We start from the raw sequence: 12,199 nt of genomic DNA, 5'->3' as shown, positions 1-12,199 counted from the left end.
TTCATTGAAATGATCTGTGAGAATACAAAAACTGTAAAAGGTTTAATGTAATCAAAAAAATTTGTAAATTAACATTATCGTGATGCCATTTTAAGTTAAATATGGTTACAATCTTGAGGCAAAGGAGAAAAGGAATAAAACTAAAAGTTACATTGTAAAATAATACTATTTCTCTAAATTATTTTAAGTTAATAACTAAGCTAAATAAAATTTCTAAACATTTATGTGTGCATATCAAGTCTTTTTGTTTTCAAAAAGTTTTTATTTACAAGTGTAACATGGATGGGAAGCCTTCAATTATCACTTGCATGGTTGAGAATATGACTGATAATCTAAGACCAACTTGTGCTGAAGCAACTAATGTGGCAAATGTTATCCTTGATGGTATGTATGGATGAGTGTTGGCTTTCAAATATTCCAATTCCATGTTTTGACTTTATTTGTTAGGGAATGTAGTTACATTGTTCACTTTTTTTGCAAGAAGTTTTTGACATTATTTTTTTAAGTTAATTGGATTCTTTCTGTTTTTATATTTGGTTAACTAGTTAGAGACCCTGATTATCACAGGCACAAATGTAATCTTATTAGGAGCATAAACTCTTCAAGATTTGTACCCTGTTGAGACCATAAAAATAGAGGGTAGAATTTTTGTAGAATTAATTTATCACATTTATCAATTTTTAGCTATTATGGATTCCTTTGGATGAAAATAACTTAATTAATTTTGTTGAGAATGACTTAAAAACCAAGAAGTTATCTAAGAGAGTGTGAAATCAAAATGAAACCCACAACAAAAATCAGAATGAAAGAGAATATCTTTGTGGGTTTTCATAATGAAAATTTGAACTTGTAATCTTTTCTATTACAAATAAATTCCATTAAATTTCTTCTAATGAACTGTAGAAATAGTTGAATTTTCAAATGAATATTGGCAGAGAAAGTTTTCAAACAAGCTATTTATTTTAAAATAACTATCATATATATTGGTGATCTGATGACTTATTTGGAATCTATAGCATCATTAGTAGTATGATTTTGTTTCATTATTATCTAATTTTCCATCATCAAGTTGCTCGCTATAGAGAAATGAGTTTTTCTTTTATGCAAATTATAGTGTGGCAGGTTATTTGCTCTCAATATTTTGTTTCTTATTATCTTTGAGACCTTAATCACTAATCCAAGGATATGAATTTTGGAATATATGATTTTCAAGTACATGCAATAATTGAAGTGAAGACATCTATTATTGTAGTATTCACATCATCAAGACAGGTTGCGAGGTACCCATAATTTTCTACTTTTTGAATGATTGCTATAATTTTTTCTCAGAAATTGGGCATAATTTCAATAATATATCTCCTTTTCTTTGTATATCAAACATAATTTTGACTTTCAATATTTTTTTTAGGCTAACTGTGAAATATAGGCCATCTATGCCTATATTGGTTGTTGTCATTCCGTGGCTTATGACTAATTTGCTAAGCTAATCTTTCACTGGGGCATTTCAGGTTAGTTCACTATTGCCTTAACTTTTATTGCTTGTAGATGTTCTTATCACTACAATAAAATCAAACCAACATTTGATGTTAATGAGATGATTATGTTTGGTTTTACTATCTTTTTCTTTGTGAGATTTCAAGAGGTACCAAGAGAGTACTTTCTAAACTTAAGAGATTTCATAGATGTTTTAAACTTTTCTAGTAGTTTCTCATATGCTAAAGTGTTTCTTTGCATGGAAAATGCTTTGAATGTTATTGTGGGATAGGGAAATGCACATCTAAGTGAGAAGCAAGAAGAAAAAACTTTTTTTTGAAAAAGACTATAGTATCGATTAAAGTGAAAGGATGTAGGCTCCACAAATATGACACACTAGAAAAAAAGAAAACTTCATGGGAAAATGTAAAACAATTTTTAGCACAACAAAAAATTAACATGCTAAGACAAAATTGTGGTATACTATCCATTTATATCTGCTTCCTTAAATTAATTTTCTTCTAATAAATTCAAATGCATATTCACTGTATACATAGAAAATGGCAAGTTATATATCATCTAAAATTTTCCCTTCTTGCTTTGACTGGGATGCTGTAAGAGTTCACTTGATCATTATTATTATTTTTGTTGACAGTTTGTTCTCCTATTAGATTTTTTAATCTTGACTCTTTATTACCCAATGTTTTGGAGATATAAAAGGATGTTACCAAAAAATGGGTCAGTGTATGTGTTCTATTATGACCTTCTAAATTACATGGTATAACTCCCATAAGACTTTCAATAATATGCAATGAATATCTCTTTATTAGATTAGAAGTTTTGACAAAATTAAACTCTCTTTTTTTAAAGAGGGGTAAACGCTTTGACCTGGAGCTATGAACCAGTGAGGCCACAAATGGGGGACCTCATCCCCATGAGATTTGAACCTTGATGGCAAGGATAAAAACATAACAACTTAACCATCACAACATGCCACTATTGGCAACAAAATTAAGCCCTTAACCTGAGAGCAAAAAAGGATAACCAAATTGCTCTAGACACAAATAATTCAAGCAACATGGATTTGAATAATCTATCACACTCAATGGAATTACTGCAGTTGATTATCTTGAGATTTTTTGACTCTTACTTGTATTCTAAATGCAAATTTAACTTATCTAAATGCAAAGAGGAATGGAATCTAGGAAATACACATGAGGAAAAATAGGATTACTTTGACTACTAGACTTGAATGAAATGGAATTCAACAAGTTACTAATAGATTCATACACATCTTTCCTTAAATTCCAAATGAAGTTATCTATCATGTTATAAAATCAACAAGAGATGAAGTCGAATCATACATGAAGAAAGTAAATAGAATTAGCTATACTACAAACATCAAAGTGAAATGGAATCTACCTATTTATCATAGGATCATATATCATTGTTCATCAACTCTCAATGTAGAACTAATCTATGCATGGGCAACAAAACATGACAAGAAAATAGGATAAATGGAATTATGGAACCAATTCACCATCACGTTTGTTGACCTTTGTATTATCAAAAGAAATTAAATTTATAGTTTCATATCCTCCCTCAGTTCAGTAGAGTAACAATCACAAAATAAAAAATAAAAGTAATAATATGAAATGATATTAACACATGACATCTTTTCTATCAATTATTTTGAGTCTGTGATCTTCCTGAAAAATATACCATGACTATTCAACTTCATGCAATTTTGAAAATCATATAGAAATCAAAATTCTCTTCATATTCCACTATTGGTGCCAAGTCCATACAATTCAAATTCCAATGTTACTACACTTTTGAATTATCATTGTCAATCTAAGATCAACGGTATAGATCAAATCCTAATAAACCTTCTAACATGATTGACTTTAACTTTTTTTGCTAGCTCGTAGCTTAACATGTCTTTATTCCATTAACCGCAATTACTTGGTGATAGTTACTCATTAGCTGTGATTTTGATTTCACAACATTAAACTTAACTATTTTTTTCTAACCCATGACCATGTGATGACTAACTCTTGCAGTTTTACATCTTTAACTATAGGTTACTTTAAACCTCTTGTGACAACATGATTCCTTTTCTTCACTCACTTACTACCTTAACTATGAGTTATCTCTAACCACCAGTGACCATGTGATCTCTTTGTTTTTGTTGTGTTGTAAGCTTGATCTTTAACCCTACATCTAACTCTACAATAGTATGATTTCTTCCTTTCACTCAATTGTGACTTTAACCATGATTTACTTTGACTAGCCCACGATGATGCAATGATTATTGATTTCATATATGTGATGGCTGAGATTAAGAAGACTTTAATATATCATTTTTCTTTGTAGTGTGGTTCAATCCATTCCATGTTTTGAGTTCTCATATTCTTGCATTAGTTAAACCTCGAGCATCTTTGAAAAGTGAGAATATAAGTCTCATTGATCTGCTTAGATCTGATAGCTTGGGGAGATGCATCATTAAATACTTATAATTTCATCTTAAAAGATCATGCATCAATCTAGTCTTCATCTGACAATCTACATTTAGTCTATGAGCCATTTGACTTGTTAACTTTGCAATGTAAATGTGTAGATTAAATACAAGTCATTGATTTCATTGCAACAAGAGTTATACCCCCTTTGACTAGATTCTTTCACCATTTCTAATGATTTATTTGCTTCTCTTGCATTCTATCTTGATCATCTACAATAACATCCATGAAAAATATATCCAAACCTTCTTCTCATCAGAGGAACACATAACAAACCCTCCAAAACCTAATCACCTAGCCATTGGGTTGATGCATTTCTCATATGATTTCCTACATCAAGTTAGCTCAAAGGAATGATGAGAAGAAAGATCATTCTATGGAAAATCTAGACTCAGATTCGAGACATTAATACTTGACTGGACTCAAAACCCTAGAGAAGAAAGATATGAATTGAAACTTGGGAAAAAAATGTCTTTGTCTAGGGATTTAAGCATGATAATGCTTGAAAAAACTCTAGCAATCTCTAGTTCTACACAAAAGGTGACAACTTGGAAACAAAAAGGATATACTAAACTAGGAAAATAACAACAAACTGCCTATGAAAGCAAGAAACTAAGCTAAAGAAAATTGCATGAAAGGAAAACCTACCTATCTAACTACTATGAAGGGGTTAACTACTTCTAATTTTGCATTTGATACAACTTCAAATCCTACCCATTATAAGAACATGGTAGGGTTTCTCCAGTGGGATATGCCAATTTGAAAGAGATATTCTAGTTTGCATGTATGATCTGAATGTGGTCCTTTCCACAAAGACTGAAACTTTGAATGCATACCTCTTGGTTCATGTCCCTTATCTCATAGCAGTACCAAATCACCTTTCATGAATTTTCTAGGCTTTTTCCTTCTATCAAAAAAATTATTTACTCTTCCTTGGTGTTCAATGATTTTATTAACCATTTCTTCCCTTTCTTCTTGCATCTTGGTGAGATACATGATTCTCTTCTTTAATCCATCTTTGAAAACTTCTTCTTCAATTACAGTCTTTAATTTACAAGCAACAAATTTCAAAGGTAGTGGGAAATTAGCTTCCACTTTATAGACTAATTCAATAAGTGAGATACCTATAACTCTTTTAGGTGTGTCTCTATTATTCCATAAATCATCATGAATCTTCTTATACCGACTTTTATGATTATCTAAGACCAATTTCTTCAAAACGTTAATCAAATTCTTGTTACTAGATTCTGCCTGTCCATTTCCTTGAGGAAAATAATCAAAGGAATGACCAACTTGAATACTATCATAGAAAAATTCAATAATTTATAAAGAAGAGAAATAAGATGCATTATTCATTCTCAACTTTATAGGAATTCCAAACCTGATCAATATATGTTCTTTAAGAAACTCACATACCACTTCTGATGAAGTCATCTTCATTGGCTTGGCTTCTACCCATTTATTAAAATAATTTGTGGTGGTCAGTATATAAGAATGTCCTTTACTAGAAGGAGGATTGATTAGGACTATAAAATTTAAACCCCATTGATGAAAATAAGCTTCAATTATCACTGGCCTAAGAGGTAGGGCAGCAAGCTAAGGTTTACTAGTAAACATCTTGCATTTTTGACAATTAGCAACCCACTTATATGCATCTTTAAACATGCCAGGCCAATAATAGCATTGTCACAAAAAATTTAATGTAGTGATAGTAGAAGAGAAGTGTCCTCCACATGTCTTATTATGAAAAGATGTTAACAATTTTACCTGCTACTCCTTATCCATACATCTAAGAAATGTTCCATCAATTTCTCTGTTGTAGAAGACATCATCATGAATCAGATACTTCAAGGCTTTTACTTTTAGATCTCTTCTTTTCTTAGTAGTCAATCCATCAGAGCATTCACCATATGTCATAAAATAAGAAATTTTTAAGAAATAAGAACATTTGGAGTATCTTCTTCTTTGAATCATTGATCCTCTACTAAAGCTTTACAGAGTGCATTACCTCTTACAAGTTTGGTTAGCTTAATTTCTATATCATATTCTTGAACCTTTTCTATCCAAACTCCTCTATTAGTACAACCAACCACTTGTTGTGTCAAAATAATTTTTACTATAGGATCTAGCACATATATTACTGAATGAAAATGTAACACATAAAACCTAAAAATTTTAAGGGCTCTCACCTTTACATATGCATATTTTTCCATCTATGAGTATATCAGTTCTTGATTCTTCAATGTTATACTCATAAAAGACATTGGAGCTTGTATTCTCTCTTTATTTTCTTGCATCAATATAGCTGACATAGTATTTTTTAAGGCATAACAGTAAATGATGAACTCTTTAGTGTAATCAAGATGAAAAAGCATAGGGACTTTGGCAATGGAACCTTTAATATCTTCAAAATCCTTTTGCCCAGTATCACTCCATTTGAAATTATTGTTACCTTTCATCATATCAACTATACATTTGACTATTTTAGAGAAATCAGGCACAAATCTCCTCAAGAAATTTACCTGGCCAAAGAAAGATTTCACTCTAGTTTTGCTCAATGGTGGACTTAATTGTTGAATGACTTTAACCCTATTTTGATCAATATTCACTCCTTTGGATACATTATGACCAAGTAATTTACCTTCTATCACACATAATAATGATTTCTTTGGATTCAATGAGACACCGTGATCTCTACATCTTTGTAGCACACTTTCTAGATCTTTGATATGATCTTTTCTCTTCTTAAAAAAGACTATCAAATCATCAAGATATACGATAATAATTTTATCTTTCAAGTCACCAAAAGCCAGGTTCATGCCACATTGAAAGGTTGCACTAACATTGATTAAGACAAAAGGAATCCTATTGTAAGAAAAAGCACCCCATGGTGTGGTAAATATAGATTTGAACTGATCTACTTCATTCACTTGAATCTAATTGTATCTTGAAAAACCATCTAACATGGACATCATTTTTTATCTTGCAATAGTTTGTAATAGATGATCCATATTAGGAAGAGAAAAATTATCTTTGAGTGAGGCTTGATTTATATTTCTAAAATCTACAAAAATCCTTGTCTCTCCATTCTTCTTACTCACTAGCACATTATTAGCAACCCAAGTAGAGTGATGAATAGGATATATAATCCTAGCCTACAACATTTTGTCAATCTCTTTGAGGATTGCCCCTTCAACTATAGGATTATAATTTCTTTGCTTCTATCTGAATGGTGTTGCTTCTATCTTAAGAGGGGTTTCATGTTTGAATGTCCCACCCATGAAAATTTAAGGGTCTTCATAGCTCCAAGAAAATACATCTTGAAATTCAATGAGTATTTCTTGAATTTCTTCCCTCTCTTCTTGTGTGCAACACTTTCCTATATTTATCATTTTTGGACTGATTTTTGTCCTTATATTGATTCCATCAAACTCACCACAGGCTTTTCATTTTTTTAATCTCTTTCTCTCTTAATGTATGCATCATGCCTATCAAAAATCTTTGTTAGAGAAATTAAATGAGGTGGAATCTTATTACCTTTCAATTGAATCAAATCAAGTTCTATTTTCTTTTTATCATCTATCACTGGATTGCCACTTGAATTAGTGCTTCCTTCAATATACAAGCCTTCAAAAGGTACTTCTCCATTAATGAATTGTTGTATATGTTTGTCATCTTCAAAAACCTACCAAGATTCTTCATTATTAGGAACATTTGATCTAAAAAGAACTTCTACTTTGTAATTTGATCTTTAAAATTTGGATGTGGTAAAAGCAATGATGTAGAGACTAACAAAGAATCAAATCTTGAATCATATTCTCTTAATACTAATATAATTGAGAAAGCATCCAAACTCTCAATTTCACCCCACACTCCATTATAATAATTCCTCAAACTTGACTTCTTTATTTCTGACTTGTCTTACCACCAATTCCGCATCTCTTTGAGCCCTGAGTAACTTGACCCCTTTTTATTTTGTTTCCATAATACCAAGGAGAAGGGCTTCATACTTTTTAGTATTGTTAGTATTCTTCAAACCTAACTTGTATGCCAAACAAGTCATTTCTCCACTAGGTGATATCAGTACTACTCCTACACCTGAACTAACATTAGCACAACTACCATCAAATTCCAAAGTCCACAACCGATTACCTTTAGTTTTCTCTAATTCTTCTTGAATATCAAGAGTGATGAACCCCTAAAAGGCCATTATTTTTAGAACCTTTTATCTTGTTTTTAGACCATTATCTTGTAGAAACATTTTATGACTCTATGGTTTGAGCAAAGGAACTTATGTTTTTATGAATATATTACCATAAGTTAAGACATGAAGATTGAAATATAGATAGTTCAAATATGTCGTGTTTTCTTGAATCTATTGACTTCTATTGTATAATAAATGAATATTACATGATAATAAATGTTTCCTCATCCATGCTATGTTTGGGTATATTCCTTCCTATACCAATAGGATTTGCAAAGAGTGATAGTTTGAACATTGTACCTTTTCTAACATTGATGATGAAATGAATATATATGTATGTGAAATTTGTTGCATTAAATGTTTTGTAAGTATTTAGCATGCATATTCAAATTCAACATTTTAATGCTAAGTCAAAGCTGACCAGATTGATGAATCACTGCAACAAGCAGATTATTGTGTGATTTTTGTTATGGCAACACACAAATATAGCTTCCTCAACCTATTATATTCTTGGAGGAGTTAAATCACATTTCATGATATTTCTATTGAAAACTTTATGAATTTGTAATTGATCCTTGTTGATGGAGTGATCATCCAAGGGGACCCATTTGGTGGGTGAACCGCTTTGTTAGAATAAATTTCATTTGCTTGTCTATTTCTTTACAAAGTAGACTTCTTGTATTCCTACAACCATTGATAACAGAATCATTGAATTTTTCCTATAGCATAGGTGTATAGATAGATTTATCATTTGTAGCAATACTCTAAGCATTAAGATAAGATGTTTTTTCAGTTCCTAGCTTAGTTTCCTTCAACATTCCTTTTTTGTTTTAGCTATAATGACTTAAAGAGGAACTAGGCCATATACCTTGTAGCCAACCTCTCAAGCATATGCTCCCAGGTTTACAAAATAAAATGAAGTCAGTGTGTTACTCTTAGGAAAACACATGATTCTATCTAATCATGGAGTTAATGTGAAAGGATGTCCAATCCTTTTTTACAAAGGTATTTAGTTGACCGGTAATTTTTGGCATTGTTGTCAGGAAAGGTGCCAATCTAAGTCAACCCTAAAGTCATTATGTTAGTTTAGATTTTTCATTATTTAGCATGCATAGAAGAAGAGACCTCCTTGGAAGATTTCTTCCCCATAATGTTTAGGAAGACATTTTTAATCCTAAACTTGAAGAAACTCACATAAAAAACAAAGAACCTTTTGAAAATCCATTCATTATTTCTCAAGAATGAATACCCTCACCCTTTGATGAATCCTCACATCTAAATGATCCCTTTTCTAAACTTGAATACCAAGAAATCCACTTTCCCTTGTCATCTATCAAGCACCACTGCCAACACCCCCTCCAGGAATGGCTCAACCTCAATCTCAACCAACATTTATTTTTCTTATCCCTCCTTAGCAAGGTAACCAAAATTTGAAAAACATACCTACTATTGCACTTCCCAAGTTTGATGGCTTGATCACTAAAGGCCTCGAAACCTTTCTCTTTGAGTTTGACCTACTATATAAAAGTTATGACTATACAACTAATACTGACAAACTGAAGTTGTTTCCTTCTACTCTTAAAGAAGCCACTTTGAGATGGTTCATGGGATTGGGTGCCAATGCTATAGTGAATTGGCCTATAATGAGAAATTTGTTTCTCACAAAGTATAAGGAATATTACAAGGGTCAAGATTTAAAATGGGATGACATTTTCAAAATTTCCCAAAAGGATGATGAAACCTTGGAAGATTATGTTTCCTGGCTCATGTTCAACCTGTAGCGTAATAAACACCATGAATTGAATGAGGAATCAAAGAAACATCTTTTTCTGAGAGGTGTAAATGTTGGAAGCATTGAAGCTCCGACCTTATGGTAGGAGGAGATATCACTCAAAAGATTTGGACTTATATACATAGTATATTCCTAAATTATTCCACAGCTACTATGAAGAAAGGTAGGGGACTTAGAGATCTACCAAATAAGTCCAATGGTAGTTCAAGAGTATCCAAGATGGAATTATCTAATTCATTGTTAGATTTCAAGAAAAGCATCATTAATGATGTAGCCACTCAGCTAGACACCATGCAAGCTAGAAGAAAGAATGATGAATTTGATGCCATGTTGATTGAATACTATCCACATTGTAGAGAAAAGAAAAGACACTTTAGATGTAAGTCTATAGCAAGTGTGGAGACACAACCAATACCAACTGAGTTCAAAGCCATTGATGAAAATGGAGAGGTACTTTATGTCACTCAAAGAAGACCATGGGCTCAAAGACAAGGCATGCCACAAGATCCTCTTCAAAGTTATAATGATAATAATCAATGGTAAAATTTTCAAAATACTAGTTTTAGTGGAAATAATAGTTGGCAACAACCTCAACAAGGTTAGTAACAACCTCAACAAGGTTGGCAACAACCTCAAAATTGGAATACCCAATCTAGTCAGCAAACCCTATTATCACCATCTTAGTAGCAAGCTCTAATGCCTCCTCCTACAGCCACTAATACTCCTCCCAAGCAAACCCAACTACCAGTTCAACCTAATCCTAATCCAAACAATACTAAACAATAGGCTTAATAGCAAAGCTATTCCATCTCATTGAATGATATTAACTTAATTTCAAGCGCCACTCCTCCTAAACCCCAAAAGCCTATAATAACTAAAGTTGAAGATCTTTTGATTGAGCATATTGATAAGTCAAATTAGAAAACCACTCCTATAGCCAAAGAACCTTCATTTCCCCATAGGTTGATAGGAAAATACTAGCTCACAAAGAACCATGGAGTCATTGATTTTCTTAATCAATTGAAGTAGATGATAGTAAAAATACCATTGTTGGATGCAATTAAGGAAGTCCCTACCTATACTAAAGATATTAGGAATCATGCATTAAGCATCCACAAAGGAAGAAGAAAGATCCAAAAACCATTCATGTCCTAGGACAATTGTCTAACTTAGTGCTAGAAAAATTAATTGTACCTAAATTATCTGACCCTAGGAGTCCTATAGTTATAGTCACTATTCACAGGATCCAAGTTCAAAATACTTTGGTTGACCTAGGAGCATCTATTAATGTAATGAAAAATGAATTATTGTCTTATTTGCACATCATTGGCCTTAGAGAGATACCCACCATACTTCAACTTATTGATAGCTCTACCCTTAAACTAGATGGGATAATAAAATATGTTATACTCACCTTAAATTCCTGGGACTATCCAGTTGATTTTGTTGTTCTCTCCCCAAAGGCTAATATAGGAGGATATCCTTTAATTTTAGGAAGACCATGGTTGGCCACTGTAGATGCCTATATAGCTTGCCAATCTAGGAAGATGATAATATCCAATGGTATTCATACCAAGAACCTGACTTTATACTCCCTTGCTTAATCATTTTTACTAGATGACCAAGTAATTTGGCCAAACTTGAGTGATGATGATCTAGAAGTCAATTTCATCCATCAGTTGATGATGATAGGTAGAGAATCATTTATAGCTACTTAAGAAGAAGATGAAATAATTTCATCCATTATTTGGAATGAATATGGAATAGAATCTCAAATATGTCCTCAAGCTGCATGTATCTTAGAATCCATTTTACCATCCTTGAATTCACCACATCATTCAAAAGCTTCATAGTTTCTCCATTCATTATTACCTCATGGGATGGATTCTTCTCCTATTACCCAATTATTAATGGCAGATAAGGTTATTAAGATGGAAATTGGTCCAAGTAAAGAACTAAATATAAACAATACCTTATCACCCTCTCAATAGAAATCTATGTTGCAGTTACTATAGGAGAATCAAAGCACATTTGCTTGGGATTACATGGACATGAAAGAATTAGACCCTATTCTCTAAACTCACAAGATTTACATTAGCCCTAATTTCAAACCTATTCAACGGCCTCAAAGGAGAGTTATCCATGTCTTAAAAGATATAGTTAAGACTGAATTGCAGAAACTATTAAGTGTTGGTTTTATATACCCCATCT

This window comes from Cupressus sempervirens, chromosome 1 (assembly GCF_028749045.1).
Source record: "Cupressus sempervirens isolate cs-2001-9-10 chromosome 1, ASM2874904v1, whole genome shotgun sequence".
Taxonomy (NCBI): domain Eukaryota; kingdom Viridiplantae; phylum Streptophyta; class Pinopsida; order Cupressales; family Cupressaceae; genus Cupressus; species Cupressus sempervirens.
This window is presented reverse-complemented; position numbering follows the sequence as displayed.